Genomic DNA, 24,342 nt, shown 5'->3' with positions numbered 1-24,342 from the left:
TGCACGCCCGCCAAGGCTGATATATCCTTCCTGAGGTACGGTGCCCAAAACTGAACGCAGTACTCCAGATGGGGCCTGTCCAAAGCTCTTTGCATCCGCAGCATAACTTCATCCCCTTTATATTCCAGCCTCATTAAAGTATCAGCATAGATTTTGTGCTGAAGTCCTCGAGTTGGCCTTGAATTTATGACTCAAACCATGAGCTGAAGTTTATTGAGGGTGGAGGATGGGAGGCCAGCCGGGAGAGCATTGGAGTAATCGAGTCTGGCGGTGAGAGAGGCATGGGTGAGGGTTTCAGTGGAAGATGGACTGAGATAGCAGTGGAGATGGGCGATGTCACAGAGGTGCATGTAAGCAGTCTTTGTGATGAAGAGGAAATAGGGTTGGAAGGTCAGTTCTGGGTCGAAAAGGACACCCGAGGTTGAAAACTGTCTGGTTCACCTGGAGACAGTGGTTGGAGAGGTGGCTGGAGTCAGTGGCCAAGGCATGGAGTTTGTGTCGGGGGAAGAAGATGATAGCTTCCATCTTCCCAACGTTTACCTGGAGGGAACTGCGGCTCTTCCAAGTTGGACAAACAGTTGAATAGCACTGGAGAAGTTCAGAGAGGTGCTAGAGAGGGAGACCTGGGTGTCATCACCATACAGATAGAAGCTGACCCCCATGGCTGCGAATGTAGGAATTAAATGGGGGTATACTGGGGTTATTGTCTCTGGCCAGTCAAAAGTATCTGAGCTGCTCCAGAGCCCCGTGCGGTTTCGAATTGCTCCCCTTTCCTGGTTCTGACCGCTGGACTTATTCAGTAGCGATGTAGACAAAACGAGACTTGTGGTTGGGTGCAAAGAAGACCAGTATTTATTGAAATAAAAAGAAATAAATTGAAAATAATGAATACAGCACACCTATGCTTAATACAGCACTTTAACTTAATACAGTACCCTTCTGCTTGCTACAGCACTCTTTTGCTTACTACAGCACTCTTTGGCTTAATACAACACTCTTTTACTTAATACAGCACTTTCACCTAGTGCAGCACACTTTTACTTAGTACAGTACACTTTTGCTTACTACAGCACTCTTTTGCTTAGTAGAACACTCTTTTACTTAATAGGGGAGGAGAAAATGGACACATCAAGGGAAAATTGACTAAAATCAGAATTTAACAAAAATTCCCCTTAATTCCCACCCCTAATACCTATCTAGGTTGCCTTGTGATGGGCCAGAAAATCTATGCTCACCAGAGAACGCCTGCTCCGTGCCCTTGCGGTCTTAGATTCTTCACCGCCCCGAAGTAGAGATACCCCAGTATTTAAAAGTAACTGCTGGTATTCCACTTCTTTGGGCGGGCTGTTGAGTTGTTCTTCTTGCAGGCAGAGCACGGAGGCGAGGCAGCAGAGAGAGAGATGGCTTCCTGAGAGGCTATTTTATACCCATTGGGAGCCATAATCTTCGCGCCCAAATCCGGATGTATCTGGGCTATACAAAAGGGAATTGATCTGTCCCCATTGACTGTGATGGGTTGAATGTATTCCCCATTCATTTAAACTGGTATTCGCTCAGTTTAAATGTCTTACTGATATCTCAAGTGCTGGACAAACAAATAGTCAATAGCACTAAGTGGTTTGTAAACAAACCCATTGTCCTGTGGTCAGTCCAACCGCAATTGATTGACAGCTTTAAGTACTTACGCCTTTGTGACAACATTGTAGAGAGTCCTGTAAACAAACATCCATTGTCCTGCGGTTTGAAATTTCCTAAACTGCAGTTGATTGACAGTTCCAAGTACTTCATGCATTTCGCACAGGCTGGTGTTTTTTTTCCAATCCTTTGCCGACACACAAGCAGGCTGTCCTTTTGTCTCCTGCCACGAGGTCTGACAGCCATTTTTTGATGCCCTAGATTTTTAAGGTATTCCACCCAGGTTTTCTTTAATCAAAAAAATAATCTTCGGGGCTGTAGAAATTTTGGAAATTCTTGCGAAACCTTACACGAATGATATCACCAAGGGGCAGCATGTTGAGGGAAGTTAAGGAGGAAATTGTGGAGATACTGGCCATAATCTTCCCATCCTCCTTGGATATGGGGGTGGTGCCAGAGGACTTTAGAATTGCAAATGTTACACCTTTGTTGAAACAAGGGTGTAAGGATAATCCCAGCAACTACAGGCCAGTCAGATTAACCTCGGTAGTGGGGAAGCTCTTAGAAATGATAATCAGGGACAAAGTTAACAGTCACTTGGACAAGTATGGATTAATTAAGGAAAGCCAGCACAGATTTGTTAAAGACAAATCGTGTTTTACTAACTTTATCGAGTTTTTTGATGAGGTAACAGGGAGAGTTGATGAGGGCAATGCAGTTGACGTGGTGTACATGGACTTCTAAAAAGTGTATGATAAAGTGCCACATAATAAGGCTTGCCAGTAAAGTTGAAGCCCATCGATACAAGGGACAGTGACAGCATGGATACGAAATTGTCTAAGTGGCGGGAAACAGAGAGTAGTGGTGAGCGGTTGTTTTTCAGACCAGAGGAAGGTATACAGTGGTGTTCCCCAGGGGTCGGTACTAGGACCACTGCTTTTCTTGATGTATATTAATGACTTGGACTTGGGTGTACAGGGCATAATTTCAAAATTTGCAGATGACACAAAACTTGGAAGTATAGTGAACAGTGAGGAGGATAGTGATAGACTTCAAGAAGACATGGACAGGCTGGTGATATGTGGCAGATGAAATTTAACGCAGAAATGTGTGAAGTATTACTTTTGGTAGCAAGAATGAGGAGAGGCAATATAAACTAAAGGGTATAATCTTAAAGGGGGTGCATGAACAGAGAGACCTGGGGGTATATGTGCACACATTGTGGAAGGTGGCAGAGCAGGTTGAGAAAGTGGTTACAAAAGAAGATGGGATCCTGGGCTTCATAAATAGAGGCATAGAGTGCAAAAGCAAGGAAGTTATGATGAACCTTTATAAAACACTGATTTGGCCTCAACTGGAGTATTTTGTTCAATTCTGGGCACCGCACTTTAGGAAGGATGTGAAGGCCTTAGAGAGGGTACAGAAAAGATTTACAAGAATGATTCCAGGGATGAGGGACTTCAGTTACGTGGATAGACTGGAGAAGCTGGGGTTGCTCTCTGTAGAGCAGAGAAGGTTGAGAGGAGATTTGATAGAGGTGTTTAAAACCATGAGGGGTCTGGACAGAGTAGATAGAGAGAAACTGTTCCCATTGGTGGAAGGGTCAAGAACCAGAGGGCACAGATTTAAGGTGATTGGCAGAAGAACCAAAGGCGACATGAGGAAAAACTTTTTTAAGCAGCGAGTAGTTAGGATCTGGAATATACTGCCTGAAATGGTGGTGGAGGCAGACTCAACCATGGCTTTCAAAATGGAATTGGATAAGTACCTGAAGGAAAAAATTTTGCAGGGCTACGGGGAAAGGGCGGGGGAGTGGGACTAGCTGAAGTGCCCTTGCAGAGAGCCGGCACGGGCTAAATGGCCTCCTTCTGTGCTGCGACCATTCTATGGCTCTTTCTAGATGAAGAACTAGAGGACAAGGATGGATCCTTGGGGGAATCCCGAGGAGACAGTGTCGGGGTGGGAAGAAAAGCCATTGGTGGAAATTCTCAGGCTACGATCAAATAGGGAAGAGTTTAGCAAGTGAGGGGAGTCCCATTCAACTGGACAATGAAGGTGAAACATTGGAGGAGGATGGAGTGGTCAACTATGTCCCAGACTGCAGAGATGTTGAGGACAAGGAGGAATAATGCACCATAGTCACAGAGAATGTTAGTCATGACTTTGGTTAGAGACGTTTCCGTGCTGTGGGAGCTGATAAACAGTACGGAAAAGATAAGACCTGACAATTAAATTAAATCAAATGGGTCAAAGTTTCAATCTAGTTAAAGGTAAATTTAGGTCTGATGCTAGGAAATTCTTCTTCAGACGGAGAGTGGTCAACACAGGAAATGATAGAAAACTCTTGCATCACTTCAGAACCAATTGGATGTTGTAACTTTAGGGTCTTTTTGGATGAATGAGCTAAGCTGGCTCGAATAGCTTTTACTGTCTATAACAATCTGGTGATGAACAAGGCTGGTGCTGAGGCTGAATTATTTGCACATTGCTGCTGCCCCAAGCATTGTTGCTGCTGCCTCACACCTGACCTCTTCACAAAGGAGGACACAAATAACCTCCCAGAGATGTTGGGGAACATAGGCCTAGAAATTGAGTTGACGCCGCGCCAGGGCTTTAGCGCCGGAAATTTAGCGCCGGCGCTAATTCCCTTGCGCGCGCCAAAAATTCAGTAGCGCCGTGCCCAGACGGCTGCCGGCGCTACTGGCGGGCGTGAGTGCCTCCCAATGGGCGCTGAGTGCCGCATTGCGGTGCTAATCCGGCGCTGCGGCACCCGATGCGGTGCGGCAGGCTGGGGAAGTGCAGGCCTCCTCCTCCCGTTAAGGAGGCGCTGCCTTCACCCGATCGCTGGCCGTTTGATTTTTTCAAAAATGAGCCCGGCACCTCGGACAAGTGCCGGGCTTGCAGGCCAGATGCATCTGTTCCGCGGGGGGGGGGTGGAGGAGTCCGGGGAGGGAGGTGCGGGCAGGCGGCCGGCGGGAAAGCGGCCGGCCGCCGCGCGACCTTAATGCGCCGGCGCTAACTTGTGTAAGACTCGGTTGCCAGAGTCTTAGTTGCGGCTGCCACGGGCGAGGCGGCCGCAACTGAATTTCGGCGTTCGGGCGCGTTGCCACGGCAACCGGGACGCTGCGCACACCGATGACGTCATCGGTGCCGGCGCAGCGCAACCGGCTAACGCCGATGGCAGCGCCGAAGTGAATTTCAGAAACAGCTATCATTGCGGCGCTAGGCCCTCTAGCGCCGCAAAATGGGCGCTAACCCTACTGAATTTTCAGCCCATAGAGTCCAATGAGAGGGAGGAGCTGAATGAAATCAGTATTTGTAGGGAAATGGTGTTAGGGAAATTGATGGGACTGAAGGCTGATAAATCCCCAGGGCCTGATAATCTACATCCTAGGGTACTTAAGGAAGTCGCCCTAGAAATAGTAGATGCATTGCTGGTCATCTTCCAAAATTCTATAGACTCTGGAACAGTACCCATGGATTGGAGGGTAGCTAATGTAACCCCACCATTCAAAAAAGGTGGTAGAGAGAAAATGGGGAACTATACACCATCGGTAGTGGGGAAAATGCTAGAGTCCATTATAAAAGATGTAATAGCAGAGCACTTGAAAAACAGTGACAGGATCGGACAAAGTCAACATGGATTTACAAAAGGTAAATTGTGCTTTACTAATCTACTGAAATTTTTTGAGGATGTAACTGGTAGAATAGATAAGGGAGAACCAGTGGATGTGGTGTATTTGGTCTTTCAGAAGGCTTTCGATAAGGTCCCGCATAAGAGATTAGCATGTAAAGTTAAAGCACATGGGATTGGGGGTAAGGTACTGACTTGGATAGAGAACTGGTTGGCAGACAGGAAGCAAAGAGTTGGAATAAACGGCTCTTTTTCTGAGTGGCAGGCAGTGGCTAGTGGGTACCGCAGGGATCGGTGCTAGGACCCCAATTATTCACAATATATATATTAATGATCTAGACGAGGGAACTAGATGTAATATCTCCAAATTTGCAGACGACACAAAGCTGGGTGGGTGTGTGTGCTGTGAGGAGGATGCCGAGAAACTCCAGTATGATTTGGACAGGTTGGGTGATTGAGCAGATGCATGGCAGATGCAGTATAATGTGGATAAATGCGAGGTTATCCACTTTGGTGGCAAAAACAGGAAGGCAGATTATTATGTCCTTGTGCACCAGTCGCTGAAGGTAAGCATGCAGGTGCAGCAGGCGGTTAAGAAGGCAAATGGTATGTTGGCCTTCTTAGCGAGAGGATTCGAGTACAGGAGCAAGGATGTCTTGCTGCAGTTGTACAGGGCCTTGGTGAGGCCACACCTTGAGTATTGTGTGCAGTTTTGATCGCCTTATCTGAGCAAGGATGTTCTTGCCATGGAGGGAGTGCAGCGAAGATTCATCAGACTGATACCTGGGATGGCAGGAATGACGTATGAGGAGAGATTGGGTCGATTGGGCTTATATTCGCTGGAGTTTAGAAGAATGAGAGGGGATCTCATTGAAACTTATAAAATTCTAATAGGACTAGACAGTCTCGATGCAGGAAGGATGTTCCCGATGGCGGGGAGTCCAGAACCAGGGGTCACAGTCTAAAGATAAGGGGTAAGCCATTTAGGACAGAGATGAGGAGGAATTTCTTCACCCAGAGAGTGGTGAACCTGTGGAATTCTCTACCACAAAAGGCCATTGAGGCCAATTCATTAAATATATTCAAGAAGGAGTTGGATATATTTCTTAAAGCTAAATAGATCAAGGGATATGGGGAGAAAGTAGGGACAGGGTACTGAATTTGGATGATCAGCCATGATCTCATTAAGTGGTGGAACAGGCTCAAGGGGCCAAATGGCCTACTCCTGCTCCTATCTTCTATGTTTCTATGGGGGAGAAATTGGGTGAGTAGCACCACCTGTTAGCGCCTAAAGAGGCAGTCAGTGGCTGTAGCGCCACTGGCTGCGTCTCTGGCGATATTCAGTAGGGGCGCTAATGGTGGCGTTAGGCATTTGCGCTGCGCCGCCACCGATGACATCATCGGTGTGCGCAGCGCCCCATTCGTGCCCCGTTCGCGATATTTGGTAGCAAGCGCCGCAGTTGCGCCGCTCGCTACCCGCGCCCGGTTCACGGGGCCTTACTGTGCCAGCAGCGGCGCAAGTTAAGGTGGAGGTGCAGGGCGGCCGCTTTTCCGGCGGCCGCCTGCCAGCACGTCCGTCCCCGGCCTCCTAACCACCCCGCCCCCCGCAGCATTGCTGGCTGTTTCCCGAGAGCCCGACACTTCTCCTTGGTGGCGGGCTCATTTGCCAGCACTCGCGATCGGGGCTCGCGCTGTTGCAGGCACCTCCCCCTTAACAGTGGGAGGAAGGCCTGCAGTACTGCAGCGTGCCGTGCCGCAGCGTGTGGCGCTGCGGCACGTTGCGCTGCGATAATCAGTTTCAGCGCCCTAAGAGGGACGCGGAGCGCCTCGAGCCTCGCCCCGTGTCCCTCGAGGGGCAATGAAACTGAATATCTGGCGATCGGTATCACTCCGATCGCTGCGCTAAATCCTGCGCTCTGCCGACTTTTGCGCCACTTTGGCGCCCCAACCCAATTTCTAGGCCTATTATGTTCTTAACTGCCCTCTGAAATGGTCTAGTAAGCCACTTAGTTTTATTCAAGAAGACGGCTCACCACCACCTTCTTGAAGGCCTATCTTCTATGTTTCTATGTTTCTCAGAATGTCCTGTGGAGAAAAGTTCCATTATTCAGTTACTGTGACTCACTCTACCTGCTCTCAGACACTTAGCTCTTTACACTGAATCCCATTCCCTTTTGTTTCATTCGACAGTGTGTTGACCTGTTAATTCAATGATTTGATCTCCTCTCTTTGTCTTTACAGGATTCTACGGAGCTCCTTTCCAGGTAAGTTTCTTTCAGTCGTACAGTAGGTATGCTGGTAGGAAACCTTCATTAGTATCTTGGAGAAGAGTTAAAGATTGGGAGACCATATTGCAAACCTTCCCCGATAATGTATTTCAAATCACTGATAGTACGGCTGATTTGAAGTGTGGTTACTATAGGCAGCCTTTAGGGAAATGTGAGTGACGTGGGCTCTTTCATCTGTCTCTCACACTTCTCAGTAACTTGCTATCTACAGTAAATAAAAGGGAAACTTGCAGCGACTGCCAAAGAAAGAACTTCCATTGATGCAGCACCTTATCACATCTTCAGGATATCGCACTGTGGCTCAGTTGGTAGCGTCTTGCCTCTGAGCCTGAAGTCTGTGTGCTCCACCCCACTGGTGTGGAACGCTGGTCAGGGAAGCAGCCCTCTAACCTCATAATATAGACTGACCCTTTGGTGCAGCACTGAGGGAATGCTGCATTGTCAGAGGTGCCGTCTTTCAGATGAGGTGCTAAACCAAGTTGTGATAGAATTTTTCTGTTGAGAGATAGAGAAATGATTCAACCAATATTCCCTCTAATTTTGGCCCTGCGCGGCCCCTTTAAGTGGACTGAACTGGAATGCAGCTTTCAAAATCCCGAAGGGGGCTGAAACAGCAACAAATTGTGTGGAGGTCACTAACTGCAGAGAAAGCTGCAAATCTATGGATTCTGACCTTTTCAGGATGATTCGCTGGTCGATTTCAGGAGGAACATTAGTCGTTGCAGTGATCACTCATTAACCCTTGGATTTGTATCTGAAATCTTCCCACGGATTAAACCACTGTTTTCTCTTTCATTACAGAGTTATTGAGACTCAGAATGTCACATATCCGGATGCTCCAGAGCTCACCCTGAACCTGTCCAATGTATTTCAACTTCTCGACAGGAAAATGGAGGAATGTAAGAAGTACCAGTTGGCCATAGGGGAAGTGATACGAACATACGAACATATGAAACTGACGGGCAGGAAAGGGCCAGCTGATCCAGCGCGCCTGCCCCACACACAGAGCAACCCGTCAATCTCACTCCTTGTACAAAGGATAAGAAAGTGCAGCTTTGATCTAGTATAAGGAACTGACAGCAAGTTTCTTTAGTCGTGTTTAGAGACCTGAGAATATCCAAGAAAACGTCAGGGAAAATACAGTCAGACAGAGTCACACAGACTGTGCAGATATACAGACAGCCACAGAGCTGAGAACATAATATGTGGAATGAGAAAAGTGTATTCTGCCCATCAAGTCCACTCCTCACACAGATGAGCTGCAGTCTACCCTATCATAAACACTACCGAACCCATTCAGTCTCCTGAATAAATATTCCATGATTCCCACAGATCATGAATAAGTTAGTATTTATCTGCCCGTGTCAACCTTGGCTCCGTTGGTAGCACACTCGCCTCTGAGTCAGAAGGTTGTGGGTTCACAGTCCCATTCTGGGGACTCAAGCACATAAAGCTAGGCTGACCACTCCAGTGCAGAGCTGTGGGAGTGCTGCAGTCGGAGGTGCCATCTTTTGCGTGAGACGTTAAACCGAGGCCCCGTCTGCCCTCTCAGGTGGACGTAAAAGATCCCATGGCAATATTTTGAAGAAGAGCAGGGGAGTTCTCCCTGGCCAATATTTCAACCAACATAACAAAAACAGATTATCTGGCCATTCACACATTGCTATTTGTGGGTCCTTGCTGTGCGCAAATTTGCTGCCGCGTTTCGCACATTACAACAGTGACTACACTTCAAAAGTACTTCATTGTCTGTGAAGCGCTTTGAGACATCCGGTGGTCTTGAAAGGCGCTTTATAAATGCAAGTCTTTCTTTCTTTCTCACATTGTCCCTATTTATCATTCTCCCGCTGCCTTTCGCACACTCCAGCATCCTACCCGCCCTACTCTCAGACACACTGGTATAGAAATTATCATGTCAAATTGAGTGTTTGATCATCCGAGTCCATCCTTGTGCTTATTATCTTTAGTCCTTTGTCAATCGGTTATTTAATGCTTTACTTTTGAGGTTGTGGCAGGGAGTCCTGAATAGTGTGTTGACTAGTAGCAGGCGCCAGGATGAAAGGTGTAACTGAACAAGGTTTAGCGGCGGCGAGCAGGACCCGGTAATGCTTTATGTGATCCAGCCATATCTGGTGATGGATGGTTAAACCAGTTGTCCACCAATGATGTTCAAGTCTGTGTCCCTTGGACTTAAGGGAGCGGAGATGAGTGTATTGATTTCTTTGTGGGTTCAATGATGAGACATTTATGAAAGAGAATGTCTTTTAATCCAAAGTTTGTTCAACTCAGTTCAACAGCATTTACAGGAGACATCATGTTAGAAACCCATCTTGAATTAAACTGAAAGTAAAACCCAACTGCTTGTCTCTCACATGACTTCTGCTGGTCAGGCATAAGTAATCAATACATGCAACTATGCTGGTAAGGCATGATAATCAAACAGGCAAATAACATCACTATTTGCTGATATCATTACATCTCCTTTTCTTAAAACAAAAGTATTTTACTTTTAACTAACAACATGTTTTCTTTGTATTAATCTGCATTTTAACTGTAACACTTAATGAACTTACATGATCATTATCATGATCAAGGTTTTTTAACCTTGCTTTGTGTGTTCACATGAAATATGTCAATACACTAGAACTTGAAGAGAGAATAAGATAACATTACTTCCTTCTATAACAATAGTCCTTAAATTTGCTCAATGAGTCTCTCAGGGGGCTTCACGTGTCTTGAGGATTTTCTGATTGATTGTCCTTGAATCTGAGTTGTTGCCTCAGATGATTGGTTCTCAGCTGTGTGATCAGGTTGTTCAACAGTATCAATCTTTTGACTTGCTGTGGCTGGTCCCATGAGAAGATCTCGACGATTTCTTCTCAGAACAGCACCCTCATCTGTCTGAATGGTGTATGATCTTGGTTGAACTTCACTCAGGACAGTTCCCTTCTGAGTCCATATGTTTGTTTTGTCTTTGAACCTTACTTGGTCACCAGTGTGGAGTTCAGGTAGGTTTTGTGTTCCTCTGTCATAGTAGTACTTTTGCTTTTCTTTCTGTTGTTCTTTGAACTTCCTCACTTTCTCCCCCTCTTTTGTTTTCAGGAGGTTCTCCGGGATGGGTAGGTTTGACCTTAGCCGACGTCCCATCAGGAGTTGGGCTGGTGACATACCACACTCGAGCGGCGTTGTGCGGTATACAAGCATGCTCTGGTAGAAGTCAGTTCCACTGTCTTTTGCCTTGTACATCCGTCTTTTCACTGTGTTTGCGGACTCTCCTGGGTCAACAGCTCTGGACAACGTGTCTGCTGTATACATCAGCTTACCCGGTGTGTACGCAACCTTCAGTTCATCATAGACTGTCTCTCCTTCGCTTTCCACAACGAGGACTCTCTTTACCAGGTTCAGTCTCTCACAGGCTTTTAAACCTAGTATGGTTTGCACATCCTTTGGCACCACGATTAATGCTAGCGTGTGCTCTCTGTCCTTGTGTGTTACTTTGACAATGCATCTTCCTTTCACTGGTATATCAGTACCTGAGTATCCTGTCACTTTCACTTTTATTCCATGTATCTTTGGTCTGGGTCTAATTTTCTTAAAATCAGTCTCTGATATCACATTAACTTGTGCTCCAGTATCCAATTTAAATGGAATGTGTATGTCATTCACTTTTAGTGTCAACATCCAGTCTCTTTCTTCTTTTTTGTTTTCAGACACAACATCTACATAGAACTCCTCTATGTCGCTTTCATCTACTGCATGGACCTTGCTTTGTTGCACTTGGTTCTTGCAGCAATGGGCATAATGGTTGTTTTTGTTGCAACTATTGCATTATTTACCATATGCTGGACACTTTTTTGGTGGATGCTGTGTACCGCATCGACTACATGACTTTCGATTGTCCCTTTCATTTTCGTTCACTGGCCACGCCTCTTTTTTCACATTGGCGCTCTTTTTGTTAAACGGTTTGTGTCCGTTCTTACTCACTGCATCCACGTTGCAGCTACTATCACTGAACAGCTCCTTTGCCTGCAACTTCACAGTCTCTGTAGCCCTACACAGTGCTATGGCTTTTCCCAGGTCTAGATCTTGCTCTCTTAGCAGTCTTTCCCTTAGACCATTATCTGGAATACCACACACCAGTCTGTCTTTTATCAGCGAGTCTGTCAGTCCCCCAAATTCACACGATTTGCCTCTGTTTCTCAGTTCAGTCACATACTGATCAATAGTCTCACCCGTTTTCTTTACACATGTGAAAAATCTGTGCCTCTCAAACGTCACGTTACGTTTAGGTATGCAGTAGGCCTCAAACTGTTCCATTATTTTATCTAGCTTCATTTTGTCTCCATTAGCAGCGAATGTGAAATTATTATACACCTCCAGCGCCTCATCACCCACGACATGTAAGAACAGTGACGATTTCCTTTTATTACTTTTCTCGTCAGCTCCGATTGCTGATAAATACAACCCCACACGTTGTTTGAACCTTCTCCAATTTTCAGCCACATTACCTGTCAACTGAAGCGTCGCCGGTGGGTGTAAACCTTCCATTTTTCACTTTGTTAGCTATTCTCTACTGGTAAGTAACGATGTTCTCTTTTGGCTTGCTAATCTGTGGAGAGCTGATTTAACTTCAGATTTTTTCTCTTCATCTCTTTCAATCACTTCTGACACCATGTATTGATTTCTTTGTGGGTTCAATGATGAGACATTTATGAAAGAGAATGTCTTTTAATCCAAAGTTTGTTCAACTCAGTTCAACAGCATTTACAGGAGACATCATGTTAGAAATCCATCTTGAATGAAACTGAAAGTAAAACCCAACTGCTTGTCTCTCACATGACCTCTGCTGGTCAGGCATAAGTAATCAATACATGCAACTATGCTGGTAAGGCATGATAATCAAACAGGCAAATAACATCACTATTTGCTGATATCATTACAATGAGGGGTTTACCGGGGGAACGACTAGGGTGAGAGAGTGTAATTGTTTTAGTGGGGACAAGGGCATAAATGGTGGTGGAGAGGGTGTGATTTAGCAAATCAGTAACTGCAGAAATGTCATGAAGTATTGTAGGCCAAAGGCTAAATAGTGGGAAATTTGAAAGTGCAGACTTGAGGGAGAGTTTTTTCCAAGAGCGGTGAGAAAGAAGTGGGGTTGGGAGGGGGAAGGGGAATATGGGTAGTGAGTAATATAAGGGAATGATCAGAGATTGCCTTATTAGTGATAGTTACTGTGGGAGATAGGCCACGTAAGATGACAAGGTCGAGGGGGTGGCGATGTAGGAGAGATAATATGGAGGGAGAGATTAAGGGAGGAAAGGAGGACAGTGGAGAGGAGCGATGATCGCCGATTTACTGGTCAGAGCAGGGAGGGACCGGAAGGAGGTTGGCAAGATTAGCCTGCAGCAGGCACGCAGGGAGAGAACAGGGTGGGGCAATTGGGGGTGCTACTCATTAGGAGGCAGCGGTGAGTGCCTCGGTGGGCCTTCCGGACAATGCCAAGGGAGGCAGAGAGGGAAGCTGTAGAATTGGTAAGATAATGAATCTTGAAAAATTAGGGTTGTGAGGGTAGAGTACCCGAGGGTGGAGAAAGGAAAGGAGGCATGATGTCAGGAGGGGTAAAGGAAACGGGTCCGGAGCGGCAGCCAAAACACGCACGCGAATGGACACTGGGAAACAAAGTTACACAGACGCGGTTACAAGCTAATTCGAGAGCACAGGGAGTAGAGAGAAGAGAACACGTTAGAAAAATTAGATTTAAAGTCAGAGGTCTGATAAAGTTGATCATTGGGTGAATCAGCGACGTATTGATGTCCAGATATCGAGATAGGTGAGTGAGACCAGGGGATATTTGACGGGCAGAGCATTTAGGTGTGAATTTCCAGTAATTTAAATGTTTCTTGTGGCAACATTAGAGCCATTTAGAACCCAATTTTTCCACATGGAGATAAGTCAGTGTCTGGTGCCTGTGGGTGGATCTCCCAGGAATCACTGATTGATAAAACAAAAAGTCGCAGTAATGAAACTCCCATTTTTCATCTGTCAAACTGAGAATCAGAATCGATTATATTCAAACAAGATTGATAGATTGCGAAATATTTTTAGATTAATTATAAATTAATTTAAAGGTCGGATCTGAAGTTGAATGAATGAAAAGTTAAATAATTCTCTAGCTGTCACTGCTGGTAGATCGAAAGGCGAATGACGTATGAGGAGAGATTGGGTCGATTGGGCTTGTACTCGCTGGAGTTTAGAAGAATGAGAGGGGATCTCATCAAAACTTATAAAATTCTAACAGAACTGGACAGACTAGATGCAGGAAGGATGTTCTCGATGGTCGGGGATTCCGGAACCAGGGGTCATAGTCTAAGGATAAGGGGTAAGCCATTTAGGACTGAGATGAGGAGGAATTTCTTCACCCAGAGAGTGGTGAACCTGTGGAATTCTCTACCACAGAAGGCAGTTGAGGCCAATTCATTAAATATATTCAAGAAAGAGTTGGATATATTTCTTAAGGCTAAAGGGATCAAGGGATATGGGGAGAAAGCAGGGACAGGGTACTGAGTTTGGATGATCAGCCATGATCTCATTGAATGGCGGAGCAGGCTCGAGGGGCCGAATGGCCTACTCCTGCTCCTATCTTCTATGTTTCTATGTTTCTATGTGAGGAGCCACCGTTCAAAACAGCGTTGCTCTAACTGCCGATAAATATAAGGCTCTTGGGGTGATTTGAATAGAGATTTTATTCTCCTGCGATTCCTGGAATGGTGAATTTTTTGATCTCAGCCCAGATTTCTGAAGACAAATTGACTCAATATAAATTGATTGGGATGACGAATCGGATTTCCTCTGGAAACAAAACTGACACGATTGAGCTGTTGAAATCCAAGGTAATCCAGGGTCTTCCCAATAACAAAGTTGATTTTACAGCAGACGAGTCGAGTGAAAGACCTGAAAAGCCAAGTGCAAATTACACTCAATTCTCCAGGCTAAGCTCATTGCATAACTCTTCACAGTGCCAGGTGCAGATCCATATGGGTTCACACGTGATGTAAGCGTTGGGAGATTAAAATTGTGTGTACGTGAAACTTAAAAGGTTGGGGACATTGAAGAGAAGTGTCATAATGAGGGGGAAGGGTTGGAAACAAAACTTCAGAAAACTTTGGAGAGCCTTAAAAGGTATTTCAACCTGTCAGTAGCTTTTTCCAAGGCTGAAAGGAAAAGGGGGAGAAAACTGGGGGGAGAGGGAACTCTAGATGGAGGCATGAGTCTGCAGACAAGGGATGGAGCAGGCCAGCACCAGACCCCGTGTTTAATGGCTGCTGAAGTCGAGATGGAGCTGCTCGAGTTGTTTGCTGGCAGAGCTGCCCTTTGAACTACTCAGTGGCACCATGCCAGTCATTTATTTCAGCTCCTGCAAGGAGATGTAACCAAGTTTCCTGCGTGTGCCACCCTTTGCTGATTGGTCGGCCTCAACAACCCCGGGCAGCAAAACCCCGAAATTGCTCTTTGTTTTTGTTGCAGAAATGATGTAATGGAGAGAGGGGAGCAATCCCCAGCAGGTTGGGAGTGGGGTTGGGTCAGGGGTGAATGCTTCTTCTGCCTGCTCATTCCTCCCTGATGTCAGTGTACGAGGTGGGACTGGAGGGATGACATTTCCCCATTGGAATTCCCGCCACTTCCGCTAATCCTATGGCCAACGTACAGTTCTCCTGCATTATGCAGGCATACTTGCCCTCCGGGAGGCACAGATGGGACCCGCAATGCTACTTCCCAACGGGAATCGATCTCAGAGTGATCAGTTGCCATTAACAAAGCTTTTTGACCAGTTTTTCCCAACCCACCCACCTCCCCATCCCTCGGGCAGAAATCCAAGACCCCTGCAGGCCAGATGCCCAGAGAGCACTGAAAATGGCGTGGCCGCTTGCACCCTTTTACGAGAATAACCCCATCCCCGTGATTTGGGGCGAGGTCAACGATGGAACAGACTGGCGGGCGGAGGTCCCGCTTCATCACACATCTGGCAGCACAGTGACCTGCCAGGAATTTCTAAGCCCATATATCCTAGGTGTGCTGCGGACTTGGCATCCAGCATGCCTGCTGGTCACAGGTTAGAGCGGAGGGCTTCCATACGTCACTTTGAAGACGTCAATGAAGTCCCTGCCTGCTTTGGAGGGGAGCTTCCGTCGCCTACCGAAGAGCACATGAAAAAATTGGACAAAGTACAAACTGGGTGGAAGTCAGGTATAACTGAGTTTCACCATATTTCTTGGTCCAGCAATACTCAAACTTCAGGGTGTAATGGACTGTTACATCCGTGTAATAATAAGAAAAGGTCTGCAGAGAATGGTACAACAGGTGTTTACTCAACGTGGTTCAAACTGCAACTGACTGTACAGATCACTACTCAGGGTTTATATACAGGTGTGGTCACTGCCGGTACTACAGGATACAGGAGCTGTAAAAAGTAGTTCTCCCCCTTAAAGGTACATACATTACAATTCCTCCCCTTTTAGATTAACAGTACCATAACACTCATTTAACAATTAAATATCAAACTAATTACAATTAACACTTTTAACATGCAACATTAACTGAAAATAGTCTATTTTTAAATTCAGTCTTTGGGGAGGCTTCCTGATTCTTTCTGGATAACGCCTTTCCCGAGTGTCTCGCTCTTGGTGAGGAGGCGATTCTAACACCCTGTCGTCAGTTGATTCATCAGCTTCCAATGCTATTGTTTCTGAGGTAGATGCGACCTGTACGTCGGGTTCCTCACCAGGTACGTATGGCCGAGACATGGGGTTGACTCGTTCCTGTGACTCTAGGATCTGGTCAGCATGGCGTCTCACAATGTTCTCCCCAACATCCACTGTGTACATTAGTGGCCCCTGCTGTGTGCATATCGTTCCTGGTTGCCATTTCTCTGTTCGGTAGTCGCGGGCCAAGACTGGTTGCCCTACATTGAAGCTCCTTGTCGGCTTCTCATTGATGTGCTGGAATTGCTTACTCTCAACATCTCTTCGTACATTTGGTCTGAGCAAATCCAGACGAGATCTCAACCTTCGGTTAAAGAACATCATGGCCGGGGCCTGGTTGGTGACTGCATGTGTCGCATTTCTGTAGGCTAACAGGAAATTGTCCACCTTATGCTGCAGTGGAATGTTGTCATCGCACATGGCCTTTACTGCTTTTTAAAGGTTTGTACGAACCTCTCAGCCAATCCATTTGTGGTTGGATGATACGGGGCGGATGTGCAATGCCTTACCCCATTCCTTTTCATAAATCTTCAAAACTCTTCGGACACAAACTATGGTCCGTTATCAGAGCAAATCTGCTCTGGCAAGCCGTTCCTGGCAAAAATGGTCCGTAGGACTGCACTAGTTTTCTCCATGGTGGTGGAGGACATTTTGATCACCTCAGGCCATTTCGAGTGCGCATCCCCGGCTATTAAAAACATTGAGTCCATGAATGGACCAGCAAAATCAATATGCACCCGTTGCCATGGAGATGAGGGCCACTCCCATGGGTGTAGAGGGGCATGTGGTGGTGCATTTTGGACCTTCTGGCATCCTGAGCAGCTCTTTGTCAGGTCCTCGATTTGCTGATCGATCCCCGGCCACCACACATAAGCCCTAGCAAGGCTTTTCATTTTCACCCCTCCCAGATGACCTTCGTGAAGCTCATTGAGCACTCTCTCCCTTAACTTGGGTGGAATTACCACTCGGGATCCACACATCAAGGTCCCCTGGCATACTGACAGCTGTTCTCTTCTGGATGAGAATGCTGGCAACAGTGAATCGCCATGTGCTGGCCATCACTTCACCGTCAAATCATATACCCGAGACAGTGTCGGGTCATTTCGGGTCTCCTTCTCTATACCAGCGTTAGTTACTGGCAAGCATTCAATTATAGTCGAATGAAATATTTCGACAGGATCCACTGCTGGTGCTTCCTCTGCAGTAGGCAGTGGCAGGCGTGATAGCCCATCAGCGTTTCCATGCTGTTTCGTGCCCTTATACTCGATTTCATATTGGTGCGCCCCTAGAAAAAGGGACCATCTTTGTAGCCGTTGCGCAGTCATCACCGGAACGCCCTTCTTTGGATTAAAGGTGGAGACAAGTGGTTGGTGGTCAGTCAGCAAGGTGAACTTCTGCCCGTGCAGATGGTGATTGAATTTTTTCACTCCCCACACCAGGCTGAGGGCCTCCCTGTCAATCTGGGCGTAGTTACGCTAGGCTGAGGTTAGTGACCGAGACGCAAAGGCTACTGGCCTCTCCGAGCCGTCCCAGAATTTGTGCGACAGCGCCACTCCAATGCCATAGGGTGATGCATCACACGCCAACCGAATTGGTAGTGCTGGGTTGAAATGAGCCAACACCTCTTTTGATGTGATCAATGCTTTGCTCTTCTGGAAAGCTCGTTTACATTCGTCACTCCACTTCCATGGTACCCCTGTTTGCAGTAGGGTGTTCAGTGGGTGTAGTACGGTAGACAAATTCGGCAAGAACTTATGGTAGTAGTTCACCAGCCCGAGGAACAACCTCAGTTGTGACACATTTTCCGGTGCTGGAGCCTTGACTACTGCCTCAATCTTTTCAGGGGACTTATGTAACCCCTCTTTATCAATAACGTGGCCACAATACGAGATCTGCTTCTGGAAAAACTCGCATTTGTGGCGATTAGCTCGGAGCCCATATTCCTTCAATCTAGTGAGCACCTGCTCCAGGTTGGCGAGGTGATCACTGTAATTTTCGCCCGTGACCAGGATGTCATCCAAATAACACTGGGCCTCTGGAATCCCTTGCAGGACTTGTTCCATTGCCCTTTGCCAAATAGCCGGAGCTGATGCTACCCCGAACACCAGCCGGTTGTATTGGTAGAGACCTTTATGAGTGTTGATCGTAGGTACTGTTTCGAAGCTTCTTCTACCTTCATTTGCAGGTACGCCTGGGCCAGATCAATCTTAGTGAAGCGTTTCCCTCCAGATAGCGAGGCGAAAATATCTTCAATCCGCAGAAGCGAATATTGTATAGTGTGAAGGACTGGGTTCACTGTCACCTTAAAGTCCCCACAGATGCGAACCTTCTTTGGTTCCCCAGGCGTATTACTCAACGACCTCTTCATTACAGGAATGATGGGTGTAGCCCACTCGCTCCAGTCCACTTTGGACAGTACTCCTGAACGTTCCAAACCTTCCAGCTCTGCTTCGACGGCTGGGCGGATCGCATAAGGTACCAGTCTGGCCTTAAAAAACTATGGGCTTGCATTTTCCTCTATTTTGATCGTCGCTGTTATGCCTTTTAGTGTTCCGAGTCCCTGCTGGAACACTTCCTGTGCGTCAGTTAGAATTTTTGACAGTCGTCCAGGTGTGATGTCGTCATCCTTCTTGGCATCTACAGTCAGTGCTTGTATGGAATTCCAATCTAGCTGTATCTTCCGGATCCATTCACGTCCTAGTAGTGGTGGTCCTCCATCTGGCAATACATATAGGTCCATTTTTGGTGTTTCCTTGCCGTTATATATAACGTTCACCCTTATTTTTCCTTTGGGGTAGACTTTTTGCCCCGTGTATGTCTTTAAGACAATCTTTGTATCTCTCAAGGGTATATGTGAGAATAGCCGCTTGTAGTCCCTTCGGTTTATGACTGTTAGGGCTGATCCTGTGTCCAATTCCATTTTCACTTGGACTCCTGCTATCTTGAGCGTGACCCAGATAGTTTGGTGATCCTCCGTTTTGATCACATTATGTAGTTTCAGACAACCCAGCTCCTTGCTTCCGGAGTCTGTATCACTCTTCTGTTCGTCTGAACTACTCTCCGTCACCTTATGTACCTTCTTGTACTTCTCCTGTGGAGATTTCTTGCTGCTGGTTTTCTTTCCCGACCTGCAGACTCTTGCTATGTGCCCTACTTTTCCACACTGTCTGCACACTTTGTCCTTGAACCAGCAATCATTATGGTCATGTGTTGTTCTGCCGCAGCGATAGCACTTCACTGTTCCGTATGACATTTTATTTGTGCCATATTCTTGCGGTCTCTGTTGTATCTCTGCAGCGCCTCGTGCTGCTGCTTCATGTGATACTGCAATGCTGAAAGCCTTGTCCAGCGTAAGATCCTTTTCTGATAGAGGCCGTTTCTGGGTTCCTTCATTTTGAAGCCCACACACAAATTTGTCCCTTAAAGTATCTGCTAGTCCCGTTCCAAACTGGCAGTGTTTCGATAGCTTGCGCAGTTCCGTTAAATACTCAGCATTACTTTCATCTTTATGCTGGTTCCTTTTGTGAAACTTAAACCTTTCTGCTATCAGCAGCGGTGTGGGATTTAAGTGGTCCTGTAGGATTGACACTTTGTTTTCAAAATCCTTTTCTACTGGCTTCTCTGGGGTTACTAGGTTTCGTAGTAAGCCATACGTTTTTGCACCCATTGAATTCAAGAATACCAGCGCTTTCTTGTCATCTGACACTTCATTCGCCTTGCAGTATACTTCTATGCGTTCGACATATGTCATCCAATCTTCGACTTCATTGTCGAACGCTGTGATACTGCCACTCTTCGGCATTTTTGGGTGTGGTTAGACTGGCTTAAAATGGCGTCTCCCGCGCTTTCCTTTCTTCCCCGCTGCGGCTTAAAATGGCGTCTCCCACGCTGCTGCCAACGCCGCTCTCGGCGGTCCTCGTGGCAAATGGCGACGCCCTGTGGGTTTCGTGCGCTGCTCCTGCGCTGCTGCCAATGCCGCTCTCTGCGGTCCTTGTGGCAATGGCAGCGCCTCGCGTTTTCCTGCGCGCCTCTCTCCCCCGTTGACGCTGCTCGGCCCTTGACCACCGGCTGCGCTCTGCTCTCTCTCATCTCTCTCCCCCGTTGACGCCGCTCGGTCCTGAACACCGGCTGCGCCCTGTGCGCTCTGCCCTCTCTCTCTCCCCCGTCGACGCTGCTCGGCCTTTTTCTGTGCCGCTCGGTCGGGCTCTAGCCCGTCGCTGTCCGGGAAGGGTCTGCGCAGTACCTGTTGCCAGCCCGTTTCGCTGGACCACCGTGACTGGAAAGCCAAGCCTGGCTCTCGACAGCCTCCCCTGCGATGCTCAAATCTCCGCTGGATGACTGGGCGTTTGCCCGTGGTCGACGCCCATGCTTCTGGACTCGACCTGCTTCCACTGTTTTCCAGGAGCGAATCCCTGGGAGGTGATGCAGAGTTGCAGGTTGGTTTGAATCTGCTCATCGCCACTGTTACGTCCGTGTAATAATAAGAAAAGAACTGCAGAGAACGGTACAACAGGTGTTTACTCAACGTGGTTCAAACTGCAACTGACTGTACAGATCACGACTCAGGGTTTATATACAGGTGTGGTCACTGCCGGTACTACAGGATACAGGAGCTGTAAAAAGTAGTTCTCCCCCTTAAAGGTACATACATTACATGGACCATTGCATCTGAGCCCAGACAGTAAACAAAGAGCATCAAGTAAATCTTGTCGCTCCTTTTGCCACCCACACATTGGAATATCAGATTGCAATCTGCTAAGAATGTCTATGGTATCTATTATCACCACTTTGGGCTGTCTCACATAACCCAAGGCAATGTTTCTTAAGGTTTATACAAACCAACCCTGTCACAACTGGAATGTTGTGCAATACTGAGTGAAGTGTAATTAACTCCTATTTTTCAGAGTCCCCGCAGATGAAGTCAACATAGAGATGCATTGAGTAGCATTACTTATCTTAACAACATCTCTGACGACGCAACCTAAACCATCACAAGAATAAACATGGAAGATTACAATTAGAACTTGGTACTATTAAATGATGACAAGAGTCTAAATCAGCACAGACACGACTGTAAATAGGACCTCAGCCTCAGCTAGGTTTAGCTTAGTAACAGTATCATAAAGCTGTTTTCAATGTCTAAGATGGTTCAGCAGAGAATTTGCAGTCTACGTGTTGCTGGCAAGTTTCCAGCATTTAGCACATAGGAGCTCTGGGATCCTCGGCTTCTCCTCCGGGAAGGCCGGTGATGAGTTTCCAGCCAGGGTCATTGTCTGCTTTCTTCGGTTGTCTTCTTCTCGTCCTGGTTTGACTTACCTTGCCCGTACGTTGTCTCTCTGCATTGTTACTTTACTCTCTCGCATTCAGAACTTGGATCCAAGGTCAAGGAATGTACCTTGGAACTACTCCCAGCAGATGGGCGCTGCCAGACCTGCCCTCTGCTCTAAGTTAAATGGCGCACCTCGATGATGTTGTGTCTGTGGACTGGGACATCGGCATCTCGTGGATTCCATGGACATGCTCCCAAGCGCATAGATTTATAAAGCTCATGTCACGGAGCAGCACAAGCCTCTTCAGCCCTCAGCCAAGGCTCAGTAGATAGCCTGGGGTTAGTGCACAACCAGCACAAGGACACGAGCCCTGGTTTACCAGCCCCGTGTACACACGCTCTCCATTATTCCCAATAGTCATGCTTTTTTTTATTTCTAGCGCCAGCTTCCATAGGCAGCATCTTGGAGGAGGCAGCAGCAACTGAACATCAGGCGACATCTGTCGTAAAGGATGTCACTGTGGAACCGCGTGGTTACATTCAATCTCCGAAGAACTGCTCAGGTGGGTAATGGGGAAACTGTCACGCAGGTCAGCCAATGATAGCAGGGAATAGGGGCCAGTGACAGTGGGATCACGGTCCAGAGATTTGAGAGTTTAGTTCATTGTCTATTATACCGACACTGTCTATGTCACTGCCTGTTGTATCCACACTGTCTCTGTCACTGCCTGTTGTACCCACACTGTCTGTCACTGCCTGTTGTACCCACACTGTCTATGTCACTGCCTGTTGTACCCACACTGTCTATGTCACTGCCTGTTGTATCCACACTGTCTGTCACTGCCTGTTGTACCCACACTGTCTATGTCACTGCCTGTTGTACCCACACTGTCTGTCACTGCCTGTTGTACTCACACTGTCTATGTCACTGCCTGTTGTACCCACACTGTCTATATCACTGCCTGTTGTACCCACACTGTCTATGTCACTGCCTGTTGTACCCACACTGTCTATGTCACTGCCTGTTGTACCCACACTGTCTATGTCACTGCCTGTTGTACCCACACTGTCTATGTCACTGCCTGTTGTACCCACACTGTCTATGTCACTGCCTGTTGTACCCACACTGTCTGTCACTGCCTGTTGTACTCACACTGTCTATGTCACTGCCTGTTGTACCCACACTGTCTATATCACTGCCTGTTGTACCCACACTGTCTATGTCACTGCCTGTTGTACCCACACTGTCTATGTCACTGCCTGTTGTACCCACACTGTCTATGTCACTGCCTGTTGTACCCACACTGTCTATGTCACTGCCTGTTGTACCCACACTGTCTATGTCACTGCCTGTTGTACCCACAATGTCTATGTCATTGCCTGTTGTACCCACACTGTCTGTCACTGCCTGTTGTACCCACACTGTCTATGCCACTGCCTGTTGTACCCACACTGTCTATGTCACTACCTGTTGTACCCACACTGTCTATGTCACTGCCTGTTGTACCCACACTGTCTATGTCACTGCCTGTTGTACCCACACTGTCTGTCACTGCCTGTTGTACCCACACTGTCTGTCACTTTCTGTTGTACCCACACTGTCTGTCACTGCCTGTTGTACCCACACTGTCTGTCACTGCCTGTTGTACTCACACTGTCTATGTCACTGCCTGTTGTACCCACACTGTCTATATCACTGCCTGTTGTACCCACACTGTCTATGTCACTGCCTGTTGTATCCACACTGTCTGTCACTGCCTGTTGTACCCACACTGTCTATGTCACTGCCTGTTGTACCCACACTGTCTATGTCACTGCCTGTTGTACCCACACTGTCTATGTCACTGCCTGTTGTACCCACACTGTCTATGTCACTGCCTGTTGTACCCACAATGTCTATGTCATTGCCTGTTGTACCCACACTGTCTGTCACTGCCTGTTGTACCCACACTGTCTATGCCACTGCCTGTTGTACCCACACTGTCTATGTCACTACCTGTTGTACCCACACTGTCTATGTCACTGCCTGTTGTACCCACACTGTCTATGTCACTGCCTGTTGTACCCACACTGTCTGTCACTGCCTGTTGTACCCACACTGTCTGTCACTGCCTGTTGTACTCACACTGTCTATGTCACTGCCTGTTGTACCCACACTGTCTATATCACTGCCTGTTGTACCCACACTGTCTATGTCACTGCCTGTTGTACCCACACTGTCTATGTCACTGCCTGTTGTACCCACACTGTCTATGTCACTGCCTGTTGTACCCACACTGTCTATGTCACTGCCTGTTGTACCCACACTGTCTATGTCACTGCCTGTTGTACCCACAATGTCTATGTCATTGCCTGTTGTACCCACACTGTCTGTCACTGCCTGTTGTACCCACACTGTCTATGCCACTGCCTGTTGTACCCACACTGTCTATGTCACTACCTGTTGTACCCACACTGTCTATGTCACTGCCTGTTGTACCCACACTGTCTATGTCACTGCCTGTTGTACCCACACTGTCTGTCACTGCCTGTTGTACCCACACTGTCTGTCACTTTCTGTTGTACCCACACTGTCTGTCACTGCCTGTTGTACCCACACTGTCTGTCACTTCCTGTTGTACCCACACTGTCTGTCACTGCCTGTTGTACCCACACTGTCTCTGTCACTGCCTGTTGTACCCACACTGTCTATGTCACTGCCTGTTGTACCCACACTGTCTGTCACTGCCTGTTGTACCCACACTGTCTATGTCACTG

The 24,342-nt window shown here is 47.2% G+C and overlaps 1 pseudogene; it reads left to right on the top strand.

Moving 5' to 3' along the window:
• The window catches only part of LOC147107883 (E3 ubiquitin/ISG15 ligase TRIM25-like), a 66,496-nt pseudogene that overhangs the window by 19,722 nt on the left and 22,432 nt on the right, over window positions 1-24,342 (top strand).

This window comes from Somniosus microcephalus, chromosome 14 (assembly GCF_052327205.1).
Source record: "Somniosus microcephalus isolate GS21.2 chromosome 14, FLI_Smic_1.0, whole genome shotgun sequence".
NCBI lineage: Eukaryota > Metazoa > Chordata > Chondrichthyes > Squaliformes > Somniosidae > Somniosus > Somniosus microcephalus.
The sequence above is the reverse complement of the archived record's forward strand: the minus strand, read 5'-3'. Positions and strand labels throughout refer to the sequence as shown.